At 36.3% G+C, this 27,151-nt stretch overlaps 1 long non-coding RNA gene across 2 annotated transcripts in view; it reads right to left on the reverse strand.

Annotated features, from left to right (window-relative positions):
- The window catches only part of LOC121671636, a 296,300-nt gene that overhangs the window by 195,648 nt on the left and 73,501 nt on the right, over positions 1-27,151 (reverse strand). The window lies entirely within an intron of this gene.

Below are 27,151 nucleotides of genomic sequence, written 5' to 3' on the forward strand. Positions count from 1 at the left end.
GTGTTTTAATACAACTAGAAAATGTTAGACCCTTTGTACACACAAAATTTTCTGTGACAAGAATACAGTACAAGAACTTTAGCTTTACACTTTTCTTCTAATATAAAATTTTTAGTATTATCATTGCATAATACTAAATTTATAACTAGTCTACTAGTACTAGATTAATTTTCCAGTTCTTCTACTTTGTAGGACGTCAAGTAGCCTAGGTACCCCATAGGTACCACTGAAGTGCCGTTTATTCCTTATTCTTGATAAATTAATATAAGGCCTTAGATCTTCTGTACTGTGTATGTTCCATTAGTTCCACGTTTGACATTTACTTTTTAAAATGTCACAATGCACTTTTTGCAGTTAAGACTCTTTGGCCTAGTCACACATCAAAAAGGTCAATGTTTAATGTATCAGTCAGAGACACCGTAGTTATAACTGTGGGACTTATGGTCTCTTTGCTAAGTATAAACAGCCCCTGGCAGGGTGGCATGGACACAGCATCTGAGGAGAGATCCACAGAGGAAGAACCAGATCTTGAAAAGAAACACTGGTGCAACTTATGTGAGGAAAGCACAAAAGTGGGGAAAAGATACTTTTTCCTTTTCCTTGGGCATTTTGACATGCTTATGTGGCCCAGTGCCCCAGTGCAGTGGTGGTCAAAGATACCCAAATACTATAAAAATAAGCAATACATTCAGTGCATAGTTTTGTGACATACAGGGAAAGGGTTACCTGAAACATTTTTGCATAGCATGTTATGATGCTGGATCATACCAGCTGAGCAGATATAATATCATGTATGCAGCTAAAATATATGAGGCTTTACGTAGACATATCATTACATTTTCACGATAGAAGAAAACTGGTTGCTCGTAATGCATCCAAGACACTACATAAAACTAAAGGTCAGGGAGCAAGTTGGATTATCAGGGCCCTCTCACATCAAAAGCTCTCTTAGCAGCCTGCTTTCCTGCGTTGCACTGGCCTGTCTCAACAAGCTTTCCCTCTGGACAAAGCCCAGGCACAGCTGAGCCTGCATGTGCTAAAGACAGTTCCCAGTAGTCAGTACAGAAGAGAAAAGACCATGTGTGAGCTCTTTCTCTCTCAGTAATCCAGTAGGGTTTAATACCTTAAACATCCCCATATGTCTACATGCCACATCCCATGGCATACAACACATATTCTGAGTTTCACAGAGTCTGCACATTGTTTCATGCTACTGACATGTTGGAATTACCCCCTCCACCCAAATGGACACACCATTGTGCAGGGAATGCTTTATCAGAAGCACAGAAATAGTGCCGGACACCAGTGTTCAGTAATTATTTGCTCTTTTACATGGTATCATTTATAAGTACAACAGCATAATATGTGTAGGTCTGTCAGACCATCTTTTATAGTCCTTTGTGAGGTCAGTCACAGTGTCAGAATAAGGAAATTACTAAGAGGCTTTTGAGAAAATTTTAAGAATTGTTGAAAAGTCTTTTCACCACTATCTAAAGAATAGTTCTCCATCCTCTCTCTGATCTTTTGCTGGCATACATATATCACTAGCAGAAAAAGAAAATGATCTCTAAATATTTTTGAAATCGTTCTGTCATGAAACATGACAGAGACTATGGTACACAGGAATGCCTTTGCTTTGATGGGACAGAACAGATGTAGGACTGTGTACAGCTGTATGCTCTTTATGCTAAGGAATAATGGTTCAGCAAACTCTTGCTTCAGAATATGTACTGTGGCATGCAGCAGGTCTGGGCCTCACACAGGGTTGAGGAAAACAGGGTAAATCTGAAATACAGCGCTTATATCCTTAAGCATCCCAGAACCTGAGTATATCACAACATACGGGTTTCAGTCAACAGCATGACAGCAGTGACAGCACGTCATGGTACCCTCCCTGTAAAGCTGTAGTCATCCGTAATGAAAATGCTTGGTATCAGGTAATGCAATTTAAAGGATTATAGTTCGTCACCCATACTACTAGACAAAAGTCTCTGATGGTATGATACTTTACACTAATTCTGATAGCTTATTACTGGTTTAAAAATAAAAGGCACATAACGAGTGAATGAGGGCACCAGCTGTGTGTGCAAGCTGACAGAACATCCTCTTTGTGAGAGTGTTTTGGAAATCCTGTGGATTTTTATAGGATACATTTTTACAGTGCTCATGTCATTTTGGTTAAGGAGAAAATACTGGGTAAAGCCAGAGAAGAAGTGAGACCATAACTGTAAAATATCAGTTTAATTTCCAGATCGCTGATAGAGGATGGAGATGACAAACTTCCCATAAAAACCATAACTTCCCACTCACTAGGAGAGTTCTTTATATTTTATATTCCTCCATAATGGTGTTCTCTCTGTAACTCCTATTTGTAGCCATTGTATTTTTCCATAAGTAATGTCAAAAGACATTTCCTTCAGTAGGTCAAATCCTAGCAACATACAGTCCCTATCTCCAATTTTTCCTATAAAAAAAATCTAATGCTGTTACAGACACAGACCAAGAATATCTGAGAGCTCACACACATTTGTGGAGTGGCAGCACCATCACCCACACACTCCGTTTCTCATTTCCGGAGCCTGAGGCTGAGCTTGTCACTTTCACCAGGCTTCACTGAAGACCTTTGTCCTCCTGCTGATGCTCTGGCCATGAGTTCACAGTCTCTAGTCTGAACTAGATATTGCAAGAGAACTCAATGTAAGGTTTGTGTCAAGCCAGTAACGTGCAATTCATTTGGCATATACTAGAAAAACATTCAATTACTTGAATGGATAAAGAACTGAAAATCTGCTATCCATCGTCTATCATAATTATTTACGGCCTCAACTAAGCCACTGATAAACTTTTGAATATTTTGAATTCAGTATGACATAGTATCAAATTTCTGATAGCCTAAAGCCAAACCAAAATAAAACTAGTCCCTTCAGAGAAACAGGCTGCCAAATTTAAGCGCACCAAATAAAATAAAAAAGTAATAGACTAATAACAAATTTTCCATAAATTTGACATGCTTCTTAACTACAAAATGAACCAATTGCCACTATTTGTCTGGTTATTTTTATAGCCAAAATTCAGACCCATTGCAAATTCTGAATAGCTCTCTACTTGCTATAATGTAACCTGTTAATACATGACAATACTACCTGACTCTATCACAAGGATGGCTGAACAGTCCTTTTCATTACCAAGGTGACCTTGCCAGCAGCCTGTTTATAGAGACAGGTGGTAGCTACCTACTCCCAAGGCCTGCCTCTCCTCTCTGCATTTTGTGGCTGGAAGCATTTTGGACTCGGTAACAATCTTCTCTCTCAGGTTTGATATAAACAAGGTTATATTAAAAATTCACTGCTTCCACACAGCCCACATTTTTTAATGACCTTCCCAACAGTCAGCAAATGAGTGAAATCAGAATCTCTTAAAGCCAGAAGCTGATCAGAGTGAAGGTGCACCTAACTTACACTTTCTAAAATATAACTTATTGACACACATTATCTGAAATAGTGAGATACTCTTTTAGCCACACCAACATTGTCACAAGAATAGCTACAGTGCTGTGACTGGGGGGTCAATCGGAAACAATTTGTTGTGTTTTGACCTGTCATAAATTCACTTAATAGGAAACCAATTAGCTCACAGAGCTTAGCATACTTTCAGACGATTCAGCTGTTTGTGGTCACAGCAACATACCTTTTTTTCTGAGACAGTGCCTTCTAGGCACTCCACATACTCGCCCTTTGCTATGCTTTGATCTTCCTTTTTGAATGTTTTCATTCATGTCTTACTCCCCCAATCTTGAAGGAGCAGGAACCTAATTTCTAAAATGAAAATGTAAAATGTTTTGGAATTGCTTTAATTAATTTTCTCTAAGATCTAACAGAAGAACATGCAAAAAATGTTTAAGCAAAACCCATTGAAGACTTGAAGCTGACCAACTGGAAGACTTTCAGAATGGAGTGAAATACTTCATGGTTATTCATTTCCACAAGCTTCATGAAGAAACAGAGATGGTAACAATCCCGAAAATCAAAAACAGCTATGGAAGAGGCAGAAATCATAATTTTATATTTCCAAGGAAAATACTACAGAAAACCATCACTAAATAAAAAAGTTTCTTGGCAGTTATCTTGTTTTCACTGTGACAGATTGGGTGGATGTGAATCTATCTGCAATGAAAGAATCTTCTTTTCATCCTTCTTAAGCTGAAGTCTTGCTGCCATACCATGACTCTCTAAGAATGCAGTAGATGGACAGTATCTATTTTTCTGTAAGAAAATTGCAGAGCAGATAATGACCACCATTGTTTTTCCAATCTTTTATTATCATCCATATTTGGTTTTCCTTAGCATCTGAAATACTAAAAACCGAATAATTCTGTACCTCTACGTCCCATTGCTATCCCCTTATGTTAAGGACATCAGTAAAGAATCCAGTGTAACTTCCTACAGCAAACCCCTTGAGCAATCCACTTACTTCATGTAGCATTTTCCTATGCTGTTTTTAAAAGCATTATGTCAAGAAATCAGGAAAAGAGTAGCAGCTTTCTCCCAGGTAAAACTTGACTAACATAGTTGAAATCTAACCTCAGAAAAAATGACAAGACTAACATTTGTCGAGCAGAAGCTAGATCTGTACAAGTAAACTGAACACAACCTGGGCATGTGCTCAAGATGCCAAAAGGTCGTTACTCATGTGATTAAATTTTTGGAACAGCCTTTGGCATGCTTATGATTCACAACTACAATTTTCCAAACAATTCCCAGACGGCATTTCTAAGACACACTTCTCTGGCATAGTCCCTGGGTATTATGCCACCAGGGTCACACCGGCCCACATTCATGCCAGCTCCCCACCAATGCAGAAGGCATGACATTGTGATATATAAAAATGTCCCACTTCTAAGATGTCTCTTTTTTTCAAGAATGTGTTTTTGCAGCCTCCTTCTTGGGTCTGCTCCATGACATCAGGAACTCCTGACAAGCTTTGACTGAACCAGCTGAGCTCTAAAGGGTCCCTTTACTCTAGCAGCTGGGTGGCCAGGCATCCCTGACCATACCAGGCCCTCTTGTATGACTCAGGTGGGAACAACAATGACTGTAACAGGAACATCAGCTGCCTGGCCAAGGTGGCAAAAGGATAATCAGTTACCCCTGACAACCTTGGAACATTCCCAACTGCATTGTAGCCCAAGTGGAACAGTACTGTTATTGCTGAGGTTTTTGAAATTATTTCCAAATGTTTTGGAAAGACCAGGGGCTAACAAGATGGGATATTTCCAGGACGAAAATTTTGCACATGTGTAAAGCCAATCATCTTGCAACCTTTTAAAGGGTGATCCTAAGGTAGGCCCATTGGAGCTTTCCTGGACCACAGCAGGCACCAGTGCCTCTATCTAAGTAGGAAGCCTCTTGGAACTCATGAACTATCAAGTTTTTTATTCTTGACAGACTGGCTAATGATGAAGCCAAGGTTTATAGGCCCCTGTACACATAGCATTCAAGGTGTAACCCATGCCTGTTGAGAAAAGTTAAGGGATTTGATGTGTTTCCATGAACATGAGGGAAATTTTGATGTACATGGATACAGGTATAGATAAATATATCTCTTTTCCATAGGTGCATGCATATGAATTGATTGCGATATAAATGCTGTTATTATAAAATTATAGTTAAGTCAGTGTCATAATTGTAGTAAATACTATTGAATCATTATAAGAATAATAAATTAGTCAATTATTAAGTTCTGCTAAACCTTTTTGAACCCCAATCTTTTTATCTGTATCCTTTTTATCTTTACCTTTTTGCATCCCCAGTCTCTGTGTAACTATTCTAAACTGATTCTAATCTGACTTTCCTATATATGCTTCATCTACGTAATAAATATGTAGAGCGAACCTAGCCATCAAACTCTGTTAAAAGTTTCACGTTCATAAATTCATATTAAAACCTGCTTTTGGCCAATACCTCCAATAGTAATACTTTAAGCAGCCTAGCCATTCATTCATGACAAAAATGACTTCACTCAGACAGTGAGGACAAAGATGACTCACCCAGGAAAAAGGTATGGGGGGAGATGAGAGAAGGATCTGACTCTGACTGAATCATCTCCACTACCTTGAGCTTGTGGCTGGAGACTACCACACGGCCACTACCATACACAGAGGTAAATTTAAAAGTTAAAGCTGCCTTACTCTGAGCATGAGATGCAGACGAAGGGTCTAAGTGCCTCCCAACTGATTTCTGAAGAGATGGGGTGGTATAGGAAGAACAATGGACTTCAGACACCATCCCAATACACACCAGTGACAGATCTTTGTAGAGCACCAGCCATCTTAAAATGTGAGGAAGTTACAGTTCTGCGCTCTTTGGAGGGAGAATATGGCCACAGTCCTCTGATACACTTCACAGAAAGATGGAAAGAAGGGAAGCTAGAGAAATAGCATAACCACATCCCATGAGTTACAGAAGAAAGCAGGCATCGTACCACAGGCTTCAAGGAATAATTGAGTGTAACAGAGTGGCAGTGGGAGACCCAGTGGCACCTTCTCAAGGTATGGCCTCTCTATACCCACAACGCATGGCTACACACAGTGGATCTGAACCACTCCATAAAGAAGTACTGTGAACATTTTCACAAGATACAACACAAAGAAAGAGAACCTAGTTAAATAAAATCATTTTCTTTATTTTCCATTTTTCCTTTCTGTAGTTATCTTTTCTTGATCTCACTTTTGATCATCCTTTCACCACATTTTCTCTTCAATGATGAATATCAGCAAAGCAACCCAATTTTCCTACAATCATATTTCCAAGGAGATCTCAGGGGGATCAAATTCTTTTAGTCTTGTGTATTGTTGAGTGCAACAGCAGTCTCAATTTGTATTCTACCACAGGGCAGGTGGCCTTTTTCCAAATCACCCCATATGTATTTGACAAATCATGAGGACATTCCTCACATGCCATGAAAAGTAAGGACTTAGCATAGCAAGTACAACTTTGCATTTATTTTGCAGGGTAAAAAGGTTTACCCTTCACTTTTATAGGTTGTCATCTGTTTTCTATAAATAGAAATTTATGTTACTGCTCAGAACACTTAGGTTTTAATCTCGGACAAAAATTGTTACTGGAATACTATCTAATCAGTAGTGCTATTTATACAGTGGTCTATACTTAGTGCAAAAAATAGCTAACAAAGAAGAAAAACAGCCGAGAAAAATACTCAGTAGAAAATTATATATGACCTTATAGAAGTTAATGATAGGATAGAAGGTCAACGAAGCAACAATTTACACCAGTGAAAGATAAATCCCATTGATATTACAAAAACATGAAGTTTCTGTAAACCATATCTAATGTTTATAAGTGTGTCCAATAATTCTCCTCACACAAAACAAGATAGGATTATCATGGTCTGCTGAAGTACGTAGTGTAGCTATTTCCAGTAACAGCAATCATGCTACTAAAGGCAAATGTTGAATGAGATGTGAAAATCTGGCTGTTGTTCTTGGCTTGAATAGAAGGTGAATGGCAGCATATTTGGCTGTGTTTTCTGAAAAATATGCCAGATTTCAGACTATAATATTATGCACTGCCCAGAACAGATTCAGATAGAATTTGAAGGGAAAAGAATTGTACAGATGCGCAGCAGCTCAGTGTCATATGACAACATATGGCATCCCAGTGTAATGATCTTTATAACTATTCTGCTCTGGCCTTCACTTTCTGAACTGAATTTCACAGAACCAACAAGAGCACATTAGCAGAGCACAAATTGATTATCCAAATAAAAAAACTGAAGACAGAGGCCAACCAAAAAGGTTTATGAAACCTTCTCAGATTAATTGAATTGTTAACTAAATGGTTTTTATATAAATATTTTTAATTTTTTTGTCCTGAAACAGATTTCAACTTATATTTTAAGTTGAAATTGTTTTAAGAAAATAATCAAAACTACAATGAACTCAAAGAAAAATTTATTTTCCAGTGTAAGGAAAAGAAAATGTTTCCTAGACCTATTTTCTCATCTATCCTCTCTTAGACATTATCTCTGTGATAAAAATTGTACCCTGCAATGCCTGTTTCCCTCTGTTGACTAAATAAAAAACTCAGATATTTTTACCTCTATTTTGTGAAGTGAATTTCCCTCTTTCTGACTTACAAACAGAGATAATTTACAAAAAATAAAAACAAGCAAAGAAAAAGTTGCAAACACATTAGTTAAGTGTGAGCAAGTAGTTTAATTAGTCTTTTCTTGATGTACAAATTTTTAGTGAGTTTTTAGGCTATTTCTCTTTAAGTTTCCAAGGAAAAGTCTCAGTAGAGCTCTGGACAACAGTATAGCAAATATAAACATACCTATAAAATAATATTCTTCCGTAAGAATATTCCTCCATAAGCTTTTATAGACCTCTGGTATGGTGGTATTTAACACACCACAGAAAGAAAACTGATGTGTTAGAAAAAGGAAAGGTCATATCAAAACTATATATCACAATGAAATACACAATACAGTTCAAAAAAAGCCATTTAAAATATGATTAGCTCAAAGTATTGAGGTACCGTTGGAATAAGCTTTCAAAGTCTGATTACGCTGTGAATTTGTTTCCATACATGCATGAGGTGAATAAATGAATTATAGAGTCAATGTGCTACTAAAAATAGTGTGTCAGAATGTAAGTGTAGGCACTCGATAGCATTTGAAATACAAACACGTGACTATAGAAAATTGACCAAGTTCAATAAACCAAGCATGAAAATTGCTACTGCTTCTCTGGTGCTGCATCAAATCTACTATCTCTTGTAAAATGTAAATAAAATGAATCAAAAAGAAAAAAAAAAACCCTAATGAAGAGAAAATTTTTCAGATGGTAGTGTGGTAAGAGTGTCCTGTTCTGTATCCACTATTTATAGTAAATCCAGGGATATATTCTGATGGCCTCTCACATGTTGAATGGCAGCTGTAGAGCTCCCAAATGACCTTTATGTGTTACTGCATTACTTTGTGTGAATGAACAGAGTAATCTCATTCCCTGGACTCAGAGGGAAGGCAACAAAATCCTTTGAGAACACATTAATATGAGTATTGTGTCTACTTATTTCCTGAAACACACTTCCAAAGCACCAAATTTCTACGTGGGCTGAGAAATTCTGACAAAATCTGAGCTTGTTGCAAATGACCTGAGAGTGCTATGAAGAATCCACCACCAATCACTGCACAAAAGCTTCACATTGGCTCAGAGAATAGGGAGAAAATCTTATGGAGAATACTTATACTACAAACCTTTTCACTTAGTGCCCTGTAATGCGCCTTGGATTCTCCACATATTTTAAATTCCTCTGTCAGACAAGCAAACTAGAGGCCTAAGGTTAAACAGCATGTATTCTCTTCCTCCTCACCTGCTACACCTCACCGGTTCATTTTCTTCTAGCCAAGATTATCTAACATTTAAGAAATGGCAAAAACTATAAAAAATATATGGCATATATTTTTACATACTATGGGTATTAAACATCATAACTTGCAACATTTAAACACCCCATAGCAGAAATAATAGTGGAACTCCATGACACTATGGATCAGTTCAGGGTACAAGTGTTCATTCTGTCATATGTTAGCTCCCTGTATATAACCATATTAACCTATCACCAAACAAAAACTAACATATACTGCTTTTTTTTTTCTGTATTAGCTCAGGAGCAGCTCCACAGTAACACTGCCAGCAGATCAAAACTTGACTTTGTTCATGCCGGTTTCAAGTCTAGGTAAAGCAAAACAAGACTGCTCACAGTTGTCCATGTGCACATCTTCTTTGCAACTTACAACAAAATATATTATACTTTAATAGCTAAAAAAAAATTGATTTCTTATCTCTGGCACTCTTCGTATGTGTAAAATATTATTCAAGATGAATAACTTTTGGTAGAGTTTTATATTAACCTCTTCGAGGAAATGATATTTGTAATAGTCTTTACATCTACATTTTGTCCAGAAACATTGCCAGTTTTAAATAATAATAATGAAAAAAATAAAAAGGATAAAATCCTTGCCTGAAGGAGAAAGCAAGTTAAAGTTAATGGCCTTTTAAAAATTATTGATATTTTTCTTACCAAACCTAGAGGAAAAATATTTCAATAATGTTTGTGGCTGAGTTACCTGGGTTTTATTTTCTCTTTGTCAGCAGTTGTTTTATATTTATTCAGTGCATCAAAATAATTTACAGCTGCTAGTGTATATCTCTGTGCTCATGTGTGCATATATGCTGTGATTTTATGTATGTAATTTTGTACACCTTTGTGTAGTCAACTTTCTTACAACTATAAAAAATTGTAGTAAATTTTCTTACAATCAAACATATCATGATGTCTACAGTTGCTCAGCATCAGGAGTTATCTTGCCTTCAGGGCATCTTATAAATTGGTACTGGTTCTAAAGTGAATTATGTGCAACTCACAGTGGCACCCAAAAAAAGAAAAAATATTTAAGAATGTTCAAGCGCTCGGAAAGGAAGAAACAGTAGGATTAAGGTTAACTGAATCTTTCACCTCAGTACCTGGATATGAGGTGGGAAATAGATAGCTCAGGCAAAAGGTGTTTGATGCGGTATCTTGCAATAGACCATTCACAGCACTCAGAAATATTATTTGAATGGAAGTTCTTGCTCAGTTTCACCTACGTGTGTTATTTTATGTACTTATTTTTAGATGTATACTGTGATCTGCACACTGGATGTAGCCTCCAGATTCAGACGACAGGATATGTCTGCAAATAAATTGTTACTGACCATACCTCAGCCAAGGACAGCAAAAACTAAAGCTCCTGACTCCAGCAAACCTTGAGTAAGATATTAAGTCATTATCAGACTTCATGGTTTTTCTTATTTTTAATAGGGAGAACCAAAATGTGTTCCCTCATTCCCTTTGCTCTTCTTCATGTCAAAGAAGAACCATATAAAATGAAGCATTTCAAGGTAAATTCTTCATGTAGCAAATGCCATATATGGGAAAATTTAATCCAAATGTGTACTTTTTGGTAACTGTAGAAGCAGCAGAAAACAGCATATTTTTACAGGAAAATGGCAAGTAAATAACATATAGGCAAAGTTCAACCTACATCTGCAGTCATCCAAAGAAAAAATGACTCCCACACAGTTGTGTATCATGGAGTCTTCCATTAGAAGACTGTATACTAAAAAAAACAAATCAAATTAAGCTTGAATATCAATGACAGCTCATAAGCTCAAAAAGAGAAGTGGAAAGCTCTGATAAGTATGAATCAGTCATCTGCCTTTGTGTCGAAGTCAATTTACAGTACAGAAGTTTGTTTCAGCTCTGTAGTTCTGCATTTAAGGGAAAAAGCTTGTCACTTGCTTGCAAATTAAAAAAGCTACTTGCTTTTCCTGGCAATATAAGTTAGACAAAGAATGATCAAACCTCTTCACAAAGTGCCTCGTTCAACATTCCCATGGTGAAGTCATGCTGGCTGTCTCAAATCAGCTCCTTGTCCTCCATGTGCCCCAGCAGAGGTTCTAAGAGGATCTGTTCCTGGCATGTTCTTCCTAGGCACAGAGCTGAGGCTGACAGGTCAGCAGCTCCTAGGGTCCTCCATTCTACCCTTTTGAAAGATGGGTACAAAGTTTCCCTTTTCCCAGACTCCTGGCACTACACTTGACTGCTGTGATGTTCCAAATACCATGAAGTGGCTTAGTAACTAAGCTCCAAAGTAAATTCAGGCTGTGCAGGTAAGACAGAGTAGGCATTTATTCTCAAGCTTGGTATGGACCTCTAAATAAAGAAAATCCTCCTATGGGCTTTATGGAAATATAATCCTAAAGCACTTGGTTGTAATGTCCAATATGAGTCTGCTATACATTGGTTTTGATTTGCACAAGCTTTAAAACCATTTCAGAGAGCAATCAAGTCCTTCTCTTGCCTTTCCAGCCTTTGTCTCTCTGTACTCCTTCCACCATGCATCAAGACAGAAAGGCTTATTATTTTCCTTCTTTTAAAGAATCATTATTTTTTATGAAATGCACGTACTCCTCAAATTTTTACTCTTGTTTCTTATCATTATGATGTCAGAGGAGCAAGTCTCACTTCAAATCTTAGGTCAAAAGTTAATGAAGAGGACCAACATCACAGTCTAAGATGAGGAGATTTAATGACTTCATTCCTTCAGGAAATGAGTTAGCATGATTTTTTTTTACTGAATTTCTATAATGTTCCTGTGGTACCTAAAATCCAAAGGCAAAGGTAGCAAGGAACCTTTACTGATATGTGTTTGTTTATGTATACATATATATTCACACTAACAATATACAATGCAAAAGTGAAGTCCTTTACTTCTAACATCTCAGAGAATTGATTATTCCAGCATGATGAGCAATTTGAGTGAATTTGCTTTTAATTCTACTGTGGGATTTGGAGGAAGGTGAGATACCAATATCTTACATAGTTCAAGTCTAGCACTGTTTAAGTAGGACAACTCACCTTTCTTCCCACATCAATTTCCCCTTGCACTTGAAAATTACCAAGTCTCTGTTTCTGCCTCACAGGTTGTAAACTGGGCCAGCCATTAAAAGGATATTGACATTACATATAGTTCATCCTCTGGTATTGAGAGGGAGAAATCTCTTAACTCATGATTTCAAAGTGAAGAAATGAACTGAGCAGCAAATCTTGGGTGTTCCTGCTAATCATTGTTTTTGAAAGAATTTTCATTACAGCTCATCTGAGAAAGGTGTCAGAGGCTTGTAGTCAGTTCATCTTTTGGCTATAAATCTAAGCACACATCCACAGAACAGCTTTTCCTATTCACTGCTGATAGACCTAAAATAAAGTTAAAAGAGACACTGAGAAGACGCAAAGATGCTGTTATAATACTGTAACCTCAGTACTTAATAGATCTATGTTACATAATATATCTATATAGCATTATATAATAGACATATTTTTTTAAAACAACTTCAGTTCTTCAATATCAGAAAAAACTCCAAATGTGATGAAGATGTACAGAAGTGATAAAAACATTACAGAATTATCTCATAAATTCATGAAGTTCTGAGTTTAGAATAAATTTCAAATTTTGCTTAGTCTACTTGTTTAAAATCATCAAAGTGAGGAGTTTGTGTCTAGGTCTCCTCTGTGAAATGTATTTAAAACTGCCATACCCAGCTGAACCAATGGCCAATCATCCTTTGCAAGTATGGTACTGCTGGACAACATTACTGAATGTGATTGTTGAATGTGCGCTGAGAGTTTGCCTTTGCTGGTTAGGTAAAACTTTTAGATCTTGTAACGCACTTTTTTTTAACTTGTGCAGAGGCAAAACCAACCTAAATTCAGGAAAGATCATTATAATTAGAAAGGCACATTTCAGACTGCAACCAATGCAGCGCAAGAGTTCTGCATCATCATCTTGCTACACATAAAATGTGGGGGAGGAAGAACATTATTAGAGTTAAGACTGGATTGACAAGAGGAGTTAAAATGTGAGGGCTTTTTTTTTCCATCTTTGCCACATAGCTCAATCTCTGACACCATCAGAAGTGGAAATGCAAGAAAGACTGTAAACATTTTACAACACTTTCCTGAATATTATAACAGTCTCCAAAATTTGAAGCCCAAATCACTGAAACCACATTCTGAAACCAGATTCTTCTCATGTAGCAACTCTCCATGGATTTTCTTCTCATAGCACTACCCAACACCTCTTTGAAGCACTGTAATTACCACACAACCAAATTGTGTAAATAATCAGGTTCTTAGATCAACACACAATGTAAATTGACTATAAATAAATCACATGCTAATGATGGAAAACATCACCTCAATTCTAAAATTCTGCTCTTTCATTTCTCCTTTTCTCTGTAGATTGTAAGGTGTGTTCTGAGGTTAAATAATTTGAATTTCTTAATAATGTGGTCTCTTAAAATGGAAGCAAGTTTTTTTTTTTCCCTTATTGGATGAAGATAAGGAAAAAGATACCTGCAATTTTCTCCCTATATTTTAAATTTGGCAAATGAACTTTTAAGATAATTGAGATAATATAAAATAGAATTTATTTCATAACACATTCAAACATGTTAAGACTTGAAGTAATTCTATAAGCCTGTGTATAGGGCACATTTCTTTTGAATTTTAGAAAATTCAAAGAATGAAAACCAAATCCCCAAATTTCCATATTGATACTTGAATAATTTGTTTTGTCTGTGATTCATAGCAGCATGGAAAGCCATTTCTGAGATCTGGTCTTCTTTCAGACTCTGGAAGGAGAATAAATGCTTAGTAATTTCCTCCTAGAAGAAAAAAATGTTGCATGCTATGCCTTCCTTGGTTTCAATTAGTAATTTCTAGATGTCATGATAAACTGCTAAGGTTCATAAATTTTTACTACTTTTTTTTTTTTAATGCACTTCAATGAAAGACATAGGGCAACAGATGATACTGAAGTTCCTACCAGATTCCAGTCCCTTCCATTATTTTTACTGATTCAGCAGGGAATTCACATTAACTTTAATGAACAGGTTTGGGGCACATACAATTATTATTTTTTTGGCAAATATTTGTCATGAACATGTACAAAAATTATGCATTAGCTAATAACAAAGATACAATCCTTATATTAAATCCAGACAAGTGATAAACTTTTGTTGTAAAGCTGTTTTTCAAAGGCTTCATGTTATTCTGTGATATGCTGGAGGCATTTTTTGTGCATAATTCATAAACGATAAATTTTATTATTTTATCTGGTCAATGATGTAAAAATCTAAATGTTTCTGTATTTTATCTTTAATTTTTCCTTTTCTTATTTTGAAATAATCAATAAGTTAAGTGAATTTTAAACTCTGTCTAAACAGTGAAAATTCACTTTTCTTTCAAGTTTATCCTACATGTGCCCTCCACTGACAGAACTAAAAGAACCATCATAGATATTTTATGAATTTTTTGCAAACTTTTTTTGGCTCAGAGTTTGGACATCATACTTTTGATAGACCAAAGAGGAAAAGGAACCAGAGAAAAAATCTTGAAACAAAACAAAGGAAAATTCTTCTCAAAAGTACATTTGTGCACAGTAATCTCATAGTAAAAGTGGTGTGAGTTTGTGCAATTTTAAGTTCTGACACATTTGACAAATTATAATCAAAACCAAAAAAAGCAAACAGCTTGGTTTATATTGCAGAGAAATAATGATTTCAGATGTTAAGTCATGAAGGACATCATCCATGTATTTGTGTTCTTTACTATAGTAATGTTACTGGAAAGATATGTAAATTAGTACATTTCAAAAGGCTGTTCTCTGTCACTCACAGAACTTAAGCTTTGCTACATGATGAATCTGTCGTGAAGTCATTCAGTGCAAACCTGTTCTGCTCATCAGATAGAAGGACATGAAAAGCATTACTGAGTTCTGATGTTATTATCATTAACCCTATCTTTTAATAATGGTACCTAACCATTTGAGCAGATTAATGTCATCATGCAGTAGAGCCAGATATGATTCAGATCTCTCATTGTCTTACTGGAATCAAACTGAACATGTTAGGTCTTAAAGAACTGAAGTGTTTGGTTTAATTCCAAGTGCATGGTTAATTCCACCAAACCAGAAGTGCGTTTGCGTGCCTGGTACTAAAAATGTATTTTGTATAATTGTGACAGACTGGTAAAGTTGTCAGCAGAGAGTGCATATATCCTAAAACACTGTTTTATAAGTGAAAGATTGTGAAAGAGAATCACAATTATGTAAGAACTATATAAGAAGAGGCCTGTGGAAGATTTAAGGAGACAAGACAAAAAACCTTTACCCTCTGAAACTTACCCCCAAAAAAGTTTCCTATGAAATATAGAACCAATGAGATTAAGATTTTGATTCTTACTTTAGAGGACTGGTCTGGGCTAATAAAACAGCTTTTCCAGAACAAATATAAAAATAATCAATTCTACGATTAGTGTAATGGAAAAACAACAGCCTCCTAGAATTCACTTGAATATAATTTGCCTAGGACTACATAAGGGTAGCCTGAGTGTTCACTGTATGGAGAAGACCAACTCGCATTTTTCTGAATTAACTCAGAAGATTCCCTCTGTTTCTTTGAATAGGGTCTTAAGTCTCAATAGGGAAGACTTACTTGGTCACAAAGTCCTGAAGCATAAATACTGCCCACAGTGAGACTGAAACAACACTTTGTAAAGAGCATATAGGAGATGCTGTCATGAGTATAAATATGTCCATGCAGCCAATTATTAATACTCTATGGTAACCACATGAAATGGAACAGGTAATAAAATAAGTCACCGTTTCTGGTTGGAATACAGAATGCCATTTTACCTTTGATGTAGAAAGAAAGTTTAAAATTCCTTTGCACTCCTTCAGAAACAACATGGAAAAACTTTATTTCAACATTTATTGAACACCCAACCTCATGAACTGGTCAAGATGCATTTTGCTCTCGATGTCCCATAAAAAAAGTGTAGAGAGGGAATGGAGAGTGGTGTTTTATATTGCATTACAGTACACGAAGTGGTAGGGTGAGAAATTTAATACTGCAGTTTGCTTTCTTCTTTTGTAAGCTATATAACCCTTATTTCCAAATCAGATATCTAAATTCAAGATTCAATGTCTTTGAGAAAACATTAAATGAGATCTGAGGTCAAGGGTTGGAGTTTTTTTCATTCAGAATTTCTTTCTTGTCTCACGTATACCTTGTGAATACTGCATATATTAAAGCAGTATTCAACCTTACATTAAAAGGTTGCTCATAGGTTAAGTGATGTAAATATTACCATTTGTGCATGATAACAAACAGCACTGATCCCTAATACTTTCATAAAGTCTTCCAAGGCTTTTTATAAACATTTTTTCTTCAGGCACATTTTTTTACAATCTTAACTGCTCAAAATGGAGCCACTCTTCCCAGGGTATTCTAAGAATGTTATAGTTGTTGGCATTAGTAAGTGAGGGGCAGAAGAAAAGATGGGAACATAGAAGTCTAACTGCTGAAAATTGTTATCTGCAACATGAGCATTTGGTGTCAGATCCACTTAGTATTATCACCTGTTTTTCCCCAACAGTGTAATGCACAGATGAGAATGTAAATAATTTTTCAGCAGGTAACTTGTGAGTCACATCACAACCATACTGTCATTTTGAACAGTGGGAAAAGAGAAAGTGAATTTTCAAAACTTCTTTTTATTTTTCAGTATAGATGTCAATGTAGAGTTACAAAAGAAAAGGAGTAAAGTTCAATGTGAGGTTTGAGTAAGCACATAAAAATATGGAAGTTTATCTGACAATTATGTAAATCTACATAGATGCCTGGAACCTGACGAAATAAGATAAACAGTTCAGAAGATTCTAGAACTAGAACTATCTGCTACTTACTGAGGGTGAAAACAGCTCATATAATTTATGAATTAAATTATTTTTGGATGCATATCACTGCAAGGTACTTCTTTCTACTGGAGCTAGAGGAGTTAGGAGATTGAGTCCCATCTTTTAAATAGGGGGAGGCTTCTCATGTCCCTTTGTCACATCCATTTTCATCAGAAATGTAGCTTGATTATAAAAATTACAGAAAAGTAGGAAATTATTAAAGAACTCTTTCCATCCTGCACTAGGCCAAATTTGAGACTGCTTAAATTTTCTGACAAAATCTAGGAAAATCCCAGCCTAAGAGTAAGTGATTGCATTAACTTAAGTGAAGCTTCTTATTCCAAACTGCTTTATTCAGGCCAGGAGCTCAATACCAGCTCCTAACATCCACTCTTTTCCTCATTGCTGCTGAGTTGCTCTCAGGCAAATTTTTCTCTGGACTTGACCAGAAAATGTATTTTTATTGTGAGACAGCTTTTCAGGCAATTACTGAAACCGCCACATTTAAATGAAAATTCAAAGTGGAATTGATTTTGGCAAAAATATTCACAATGCAATGTGATGGGCATAGGACCAGATGCAAAGAACATAACATGTCTGCTGTTTCACAGGAGCTACCAGTTCTTTCTTTTTTCCTGCTATCTCTGTAGCACAGCACTTCTGCCATCTGCTCCAGTCAATGGTGCAAAGACTACACAAACATGTTCAGTTACTGTGTTCTTTTTCACCTTTTGAAATAAGCTGTAATCACCTATAAAATGTGAAAATGTCAAAAGTCCTCACCCTGTCTTCTCTTACAGACGTCTGATTAGAGCATTGACCAGGACACCATTCACGCATTATCAGAAGCGCACTTCACCCTGAATCCTCTCAGGCATAACTCGCATGTTAGACATCAGATTTCCCAGCCAGCATCTGGTAGCAAAGCTCATAGCAACACTCATACCGACGTCCTCCTATCCCAGATGGTTTGCCTTACCTCACATCCCCTTCCACTTTTTCATCTATCCACAGCTCTGACTGGCAGCTCTATGACAGTACATCGTACCATCAGGCTTCTCCTACCCTTTGCCCATGCCAAGCAGACAGGAATGTGCATGCTTTTGCATGCTCTAACAAATCTTCCTCTTCTGTCTGGCTTTTGAAAAATATGAATTCCCTCCACCTTCTTCCTCAGCACATTATTTTATCTGATATTTTTGAGTCACAGGAGTGATGGAGCTGCACAAGAAGAGCAAACGATTGATGTCTGGCCAACTCCTAAATACTAATAGCTCTCAAATAATTTTAGTCAACAGTGTAAGTTTAAATTTCCATAGTTCTTGAGAGTTCTGAATTGTCTGTACATATTAGTTGTTGTCACAGCCAAAGTAAGAAGGATGTTGGAAATTCCTGGTAATTTTTGCAGTGCCACTTACACTGAATATAGAAAAGCCAGAGAGCAAGTTTGAATTTAAGTGATTGAAAAAGAGATCTTATTCAAGTAATGTTGTATGGAAAATTCTGTGAATTTGTTTGCAATAAAAGCTTTGACATTCATAAATGATCTAAGGAGACCCCCTACACAGAGGAATAGTACTTTTTTCCATTCTGCTTTGCTTTGCAGAAGGAAACCACGTTGCAATGAAAAAGCTAGTTGCGCATACGGAGAAGAAAGATTGTTTTTCAGAGCCTACCTGCAAAAAAATGATGAATTTTCTTCAGTAATCTCATTCTCGGCCAACTAATGACTAACAAGGAGGTTATTAATATTTTTTTAGGATACTTGATATTAGTTTGGAATTTGTTTTCTTTATCAAATCTATTGGAGTGTAAAGATGAATGCAATTTTGCTTTTAACGTATAAGTGCTACAATTCTTATGCAGGTACTAAAATAATATTACAGTATGATAACATCCTTCTCTTCTATTTTAGGTCTTTCAGGTTTCTTTCATAGAATCCTTTAAAATTTATCTCCAAAGTCTTCTAATTTAGGTTAATGCAAATCAATTCTTCATTGGCTCTCCTCCCTTATTTATCTTGAGCTTGAAACACACATGTTCTTTCAAGAGCTAGTCCTCTTCAACTATTTCAGGGATGTGATTCTAAAAATCCACTTTTTTCCATTTTGTCTCTCAGCGATGACAATTTCGATTGCCTATTTGCTTCCTCCAGAATTATCTCCACTCTTGCATGCAATCTGCACATGCAAAAACCCCAAACAAAGAAAAACACACCCCGTACAATTCAAATTAATAAAGTCTCAAACTTCTCTAAAATTATCCTTTCCTAGGATGTTATAAATAATTTTTAGATGTTAGAAAAATTAACTGTTTGATAATGACTAGACAACAAGAACTTAGATGTTGCCTTGAATGCTAATATAAGCACTCTTTGCACGTGATGTGTTGCTGAAACTTCAGATTCTGCAACAGATACTGCCTTATGATATCATTCATGTTATCAGGCACAGCTGAAGACTTTGCTGTTAAAAAAAGCATCAATATATTTTATACCTACAATGCTGTCTTTCATTTTTTTTTCTTATTGATTATGAGAATAAAATCAACATGACAAAACTGATCATCCAACAAATTTTGTCATTTCTTTTGAAATTACAAGTGAGATTTTAAAACCCATAAATCAAAAATTAAACTGTCAGAGAAACCACAGAAATGCAGGTTGTGCAAGAATTGAAGGCATATTGTGATACAATGTTTAACAGCAGCATTATGACTACTCTAGGTTTTTTTTTCCTGGGTGTTGTTCAAATCTTTCTGATCTCCCTGAGCCTGAAATTATGGTTCTTAATGAGAATCCAACAGCACTGGTATATAAAGGGCACTATCCGGAGATCTGACCCCATCTGTTTTGGAATATAAAATGTTTTACACAAATTCAGGACATGTAAAAGTGAGGTATTTTTATTTGAATTTCTCTTTAGATATAATTTCTTGTCAGTCCTAGAATTATTTGATATTATCTTTAAAGACACATTTCTAACAAGATAATTTGAAATTTCAGCATGTGTGAAACCACAGCTCTGTACTTTGCTAGCTACAGTATCACATTAAAGACTTACTAGGGAAAGGAGAAATGCACAGTATGACCAAAAGTAAAAAAAAAAAAAAAAAAAAAAAAAAACACAAGGAAATAAAACCCTCCTACTGGAAAAAACATTTTTCAGTTTACAAAGAAAACTTTTATGTGAAATACTGGTGTAAAAGTTCTTATGGGTTTTTTGTGTCTCATTCAGAAAAATATGATGCAATTTGTAGAAATCAAATCAGTTGGTAGGTGTATTTCTACCATCAGCAATTTCTCACCAGTTTAATAGCCTGCATCCAACATGGAGCTAAGTCATTCTACTTCAAAGATGCAAAAATTGCTGCAATAGTTATTTGGGGTATTATTCATTTGGGCACTCCTAAGCGTTATGTAATCCAGGATGAAATCCCCTGCCCAAGGTAATAGCAAATTCTTTGTTGTTTTCACAAAGTCAAACAAACATTTCTGAGGTACAGCTTGTGCTTACATTAGAAAAAAAACAAATCCATGAAGATTTCTCCTGAGCTGAGCCATCCTTCTAATAATCATCTTCCCTCTGGTTACATCCAAAGTAGACATACATTTTAACAAGATAGTTTGTTCTTTTGTTGTGATGAGAGATGCCAGGTTCAGTCTGGAAAGTGGATGGAGCCAAAATGTGTTTGAATTTCTGTTTCTCTAACAGTTTAACCTTTCCCCAGCCAAAATGTTGTCCAGGTATAATTTGAGGATTTGGATAATTTTTTAGAGATTTCAACATATTTTCATCATTACAAAAGGGCCAAATCCCAGGACAGGTGTCTTCCTAACATTGTCAGCTTCCTCCACAAAGTGACAGCCATTGACTGAGGCTGAAGAACAGAGCTCAGTGTACAGTTTAATGTGTTCTGGCACATTGAATTTACTGAGAATCCACCATAGTTCCAGCCTTTCGTGATGATACTGCTGACCCACTGCTCACCAGAAGAGCAGGAGATAGTTCTCAAGAGATCACACACAAATGGCTAAGGTTCATGCTGCAAAATTCCCCGACATTTAAAGGCAACATACCCTTAAGATATACTCCTTATCTAAAAGTACATTCTTTAGAGAGATGTTCTCTAGATGGCATTATGGTTTCCCTAGCAGCAGATTAGAAACTTCTTGAATTTCTCCTTGTGTATGAGGTTCAGATAACACTCCTCATTCACATCTTTTCAGACAACATCTGCCCCGTTGATTGTACTGCCCCAGTGGCATGGTGAAGGACAAGCAAAACTAGGCAGAGTTTAAACACTCATAATTTAGGCAATATACAGTTTATCTACACCCCACTGTCAAGGTCTTTTAGATTCCTTGCAACCCAAACCATTCTATGATTCTACAGTTTTACTTTTTCATTTAACATGTTCTGCTGTTAAGAACATTATTCCTGGTAGGAAGAGAATAATTATCTTTGCCTATAACAGCAATTTAGTGTTCTAAACTCTTGCCAAGGAGCAAAAAAATCCACATGAATCTCTCAGGATCATAAGCATGATATTGTTGACCTGAGTCAGATACAGATTGTGTTAGTTGAACAACCTTCGATATGAGTTTTCGGAATTATGGCATGAGCATTTCCATGCAGTTACACGATGCACTTATGACACATAAGCAGCTGGGCTAGGTGTTGATTGGGTTCAGTTGAGCAGTCCAAATACCAGCAATAAAAGGAGGTACATTAGCCAGACAATTTGCTGAGACAAATGTTGTGGGTCATGGTCAGAAGGTGCTGCACACACTGCCCGTCTGTGATGCATCTGGGATGTCCTAACAATGACATTGTCCTTGAGCAGCTGTGGCCATCACTGCCTGGTACATCAACATCAGAGTTGCTGTTTTCTGAGAGGTGTAATATATCTTTTCTAAGACATGTAATATATCTTTTCTGAGACTAGCTTTTGGAAAATGTCAATGTGTGGCCTTCAGAGAAAGAAACTCTGGCTTCATCTGAGTAATATATATAAATATGATAATATAACAGGCTCTGGTTGAAGTGATACTAGATTTTATGCTTGGAAAACCCTTAACAGATAGTATAAAACACACATACCCATGCCCTTGCTGCTATTACTACTACAATCATTATTATTTCAATGTTTTCCCCTCAGCAGTTTGATTTATGATAAAACTACGACAGAAATAGCAAAATATGATAAAGAAAACTAATCCCTGGTCCCAACAGGAAACATTACCACCTTGCCACACCCAAATTGCACAAGTCTGTCTTTGCCAGCATATGGTAGCAACTTCCAAACTGATTATTAACAACCATGTCTGGAATGTCATTTCTCTCCAGAACTGGATGCTGGAGAGCACCAGTAGGCACAGACAAAAACCACACAGAAGGGATCTTGCTTTCTATAGAACCATAGGAAAGAAAGGTGGCACTATGTTCAAGTTCATTAAGCAAGCACTTTGGTCAGTTTAACAGCATGCATATCTTTACATGCTAAATGGATTCCTGCAGTGTTTAACATTACCTATACCAGACACATTCTTAGAGACAGTTAATGTAGCACAAATTAATTATGTAGTATTTATTGTTTCTCCCTAAACCTATAAATGTGCAAAAACCTAAATATTAGACTATGCTACAGTGAGAGGAACAAAATTTCAGAAAAGCTCATGAAGAAGAATTCAACTGAATCTTCCTAAAGCAAAGCTTTCGCTCAGAAGAAAACACCTGAGTTGAATAATATTAACATGATATTAAATAAGGATAAATGACAATAACACTTTTCATCTGTAGAGCCCAAAATCTGTTTCAAAGGAGATAGAATCACTAATGGTCATATTGACTGAAGTCAGGGACCTTCCCTTAACTCACTCAGCAGGCCAGTGTGCAAGCCAAGAAGAGAGTTCAACTCTACTGGGATGCAGTCCAATGACTCTGTCATTAGTAAAGCCACCTTGGTTTTGGTTAGCAAATTATGACTTTTTTGCAACCTTAACACAACAAAGTTTCTCCCAGAGTGCTATCATTTTAGCGACGTTTCCAGCAGGACTTCATGCTAGTATATGTTCAAATCTAACTTCAGAGTAATCTGAACACATTTTAAAATATGACTTTTTTTTTCCAAAAATCTATTAATTACACAATTTCCCAAGTAAACTACTTGGGAAGTAATAGTAGTATGCAATTTTTTATCTTAAAGCTTTTACAATATATATTTTTTAATCCATTTAATGGAAAACCTTTTCATCAACACAGACTGTCAAGAAGATAGGCTGTGTCACATGAAGTCATTTTCTTCCACAAAACACTTCCCAGTCTGATGCGGATTTGCCTGTCCATAGATGTTAGTGATAAGAAATGTCAACTTAAAACATATTGTTGTTCCCTAAATCTGAATATGCTTAAATAAAATGAAAGCTCTGAAAAGTAGCTAATGTTAATTTTAAATTCCCAAACCTAACTTACTGTCATTGAGGATCTGGGAAAGATATGTGGTGTACATAAATGCACTGATTTATGTTGAGAGAAAAAAAAAATAGTTTCATCATATCTAATTTCAAAACTGAAATCTTTTTCCGAAAAATAATTCATCTTCATTTGAGGTCATACTGCACTAATAACACTCTACATAGTGAGTTAACCAGTTTCTGATCTCCTCAGCTACTCAATGACAAGGAATAAACTCTAGGATATATGGATATGGAAAAGCAATCTGTTGTCTTCAAAGCATGTGAAAGTGACTGAGAAGCAGACAGAAGATTGTTCCATATGACAGGGAGATCATTTCTACCAGGGGGAAAATTTGCTTAAATCGCTGAGTTAGTACGCCAGACACATTTACGTGGCCTTAGCCTAAAGCTGGCTCTGCAACAGGGCATGATCTATCTGTTCACCAATGCTTCTATGTCTTCTTTATTAAAATTTGACTTAATGTGTATTTTAAAGGAAGGGTAGGTATGATATTAGTTGTGCAAGTGAAGGACATCAAAACTTTCCATAAACTGCCACAGAATGAAGCCCTGCATATATATAAAACCCATGCCTGTGGCCTCCCCAGACACTGTGATGAACACTTGAGCCAGAATTTTACCCTACTCATCAAAGGCCCTGTAATATTCAAGGGTATGCCTATGGCATTGTACAGTTTGCTTCTGTTCTGAGCTTTCAAAAATGTTTGCCCAGCTATTATCTGATCAATACCTCTTCTTTGCAGAGCCATGCTAACAGGTCACTTTTCTCTTGTAGACCATTTCATAATATCTGCAGCACAGATAACTTGTCTCCTGAGCTTCCCTCTCCCTTCTTAACTGTTCCATCTGTTCTTAAAAATTCTTAGACCTTGTGCTTGAAAGTGATTTCCTTTGGAACAGCAACCAAAGCTATTTCCTCATAGCCATCCTTCCCCTAATATTGCCAGATATGACAAAATTTTTCCATTCAGTCGCACAATAATTTAATCAGCTTAATGAGGTCTGAACCTCAGGCCTCTGCAATACTATTTCATCTGACTGCTAAACGTCAGCCTTGGTCCCTTCAAGCAATAACACTTAAAAATATATTTTGTCTTTTTAACATTCACTGTATTCATTGCTCCTCTTTCTCACATTTTTGTTTGGTTTTATTAAATTTGTTCATAAGTTCTTGTTAACAACATGAACTCATAGACTTCTACAGAATCTGTAGGATTCTATGGAGAGGGAAGAAAAATGTTAAATGCATAAAGAAAAAATACATAAAGAAAAAAGATTTTCTTTTTCGTTTTTTATCACAACTAAAAATGCTCAATTTTCCAGCTAAATTATTTTCTCCATTGATCCAGACTTTCAGGCTGAAATAACCAACAATTACAGAACATAATTTGCTTGCAACAAGAAATTTTACAAATATGAACTTCTGCTTTCATTTGGAGTGAAAACTAAAAAAGAAATCCAAGTTTTAAGAGTTTTCTATAGGTCAGAAATTTCACTTTCCAGGCTTTTTCCTCATTGGATGCATTTAAGCTATCTTTTAGAGCCATTAAAAGTTTATTTGATTTGTTAAAGTAGTTGAAAGTGGGGTTTTATTCCTACCACTTATGCAGAAGAAACCACTTTGTTATTTAAATCTCTGTTCTTTTTAATGCTATTTGCTGGGGTCTGCCTGGACACGAGCAATTTCCCCATTTGGAGGTAAATGCATTAAAGGATCTGAGCTTAGAAATGGGTTAAAAGTAAATTGCAATTTCTTTAATTTGATTGGTGAAAGATCAATCGTAAATTTTTACTATTTCCTGAGAGCTTTTAAAACTGAAGCTCTCTGGCTGAGGGAAACAAGGGCAATACATCAGAGGTACAATTCTAGCAAATGGTGGAAATGACAAGGCTTGTTGGGGTCCCTCCCCCCGCCATGGGGTCCTGGGAGAGGGGCCCTGGGCGGGAGACACGGGGTTTCCCTGCCCCTGGTCAGCCTCGTTCCCCATTGGTTGTTTTGTGTTCCCTGCGCGGGCAGAAGGACCCTCGGGTCCTGTGATTGCCTCAGCTCCTCGGCAGAGCCCCGGCCATGCGGCTGGAGAAATAAACATCTCTGAAACATCTACCAAGAATCTGTCCATATATATTTCTTTTCCCCGGGCCTCCTTGTCTGATACATGTGTTACAGTATCCACACTGGAACAAAAGCTGATTTGCAAACCTTAAGACTAAAGTAAGTGAAATAGTCTAAGGAGGGCAAAGAACCAAAAAAAATCTTCTCAAGCAGCCCCTACCATTTGCAGAACACTGTTTTCTTTACCTCCAACTTGGCCCACAATCACATGCATTTGACTGTTATGTCAACTTCATCAAGGAATGCTAATTTGAAGACACTGAATGCTACTGTCCAGGCCTGAAAGGCATCCTCAGAAGCGGCTCAGGAAACATAGCTAGGATACTAATGTAAAGAGCAACATGCCAGGCATTAAAAAAACATATATATAGTAGAAGAAATAAAACATCTCTTGAAAGGCAGCGCAAGGGTATCACATTTAGCGAACAACCGTACCAGTCAGAAAACAATTCCAGGAAATCATGGCTCAAACTGTATTTCCTATTATGCAAGAACAGGTGCAATTATAAATAAACAGTACTTTTTCGTATAACGATTAATACATTTGTTTTTCTACCAAAAAGCCAAACAGACCCATTTTTAATGCAGTACGTAGCTATGACTTTACGGTGCCAATAAAATTGAAGTTTCCTTTTAAGATCAAAATGTAAGACATAAGAGATGCAAATTTCACTGATTTATCAAAAATAGTTTGAGCTACAAGTGTTGAGAAAAATCAAGGATTTTTTCACAGCTTTTAATGGCAGTGATGTCTTGTGTATGCAGCTGGCTGAATAATGAACTATACTTATGAATAATTACACCATCATTGATTTGGTTTTTGGGTTTTTTGCAGCAACAGCCACCCAAATTCTCTTCTTCTAATGATTTCTAATTTAGCTTTAAATAGAAAAAGGAATGTGAATTATTTTCCAGATGGAACGTGAGGATATTTTTATGGATTAGTGATGAAAGAACCCAAAATGTCTTAACATATGTTTGCAGGAGAGATGCTCTTACCATCTGAGAATACTGAAAATGGCTTGAGAAAATAGGGAATTTATGTCCAGACGGAAAGACTCATGCAAATTTTAAATTGGCCTATTCTTTCCTGCAAAGCAATTCAAGGCAATTTACTACTGGACAAAACCAATACATTTCTGCCTGAAATTACCTCAAAGCAGATGTGCAGTTACTTTATGCAAAAGCTTAGCTCT

The sequence above is a fragment of the Corvus kubaryi genome, unplaced genomic scaffold (assembly GCF_017639235.1).
Source record: "Corvus kubaryi isolate FWS band 111438036 unplaced genomic scaffold, C.kubaryi_AGA036_p1.0 37398, whole genome shotgun sequence".
NCBI classification, from domain to species: domain Eukaryota; kingdom Metazoa; phylum Chordata; class Aves; order Passeriformes; family Corvidae; genus Corvus; species Corvus kubaryi.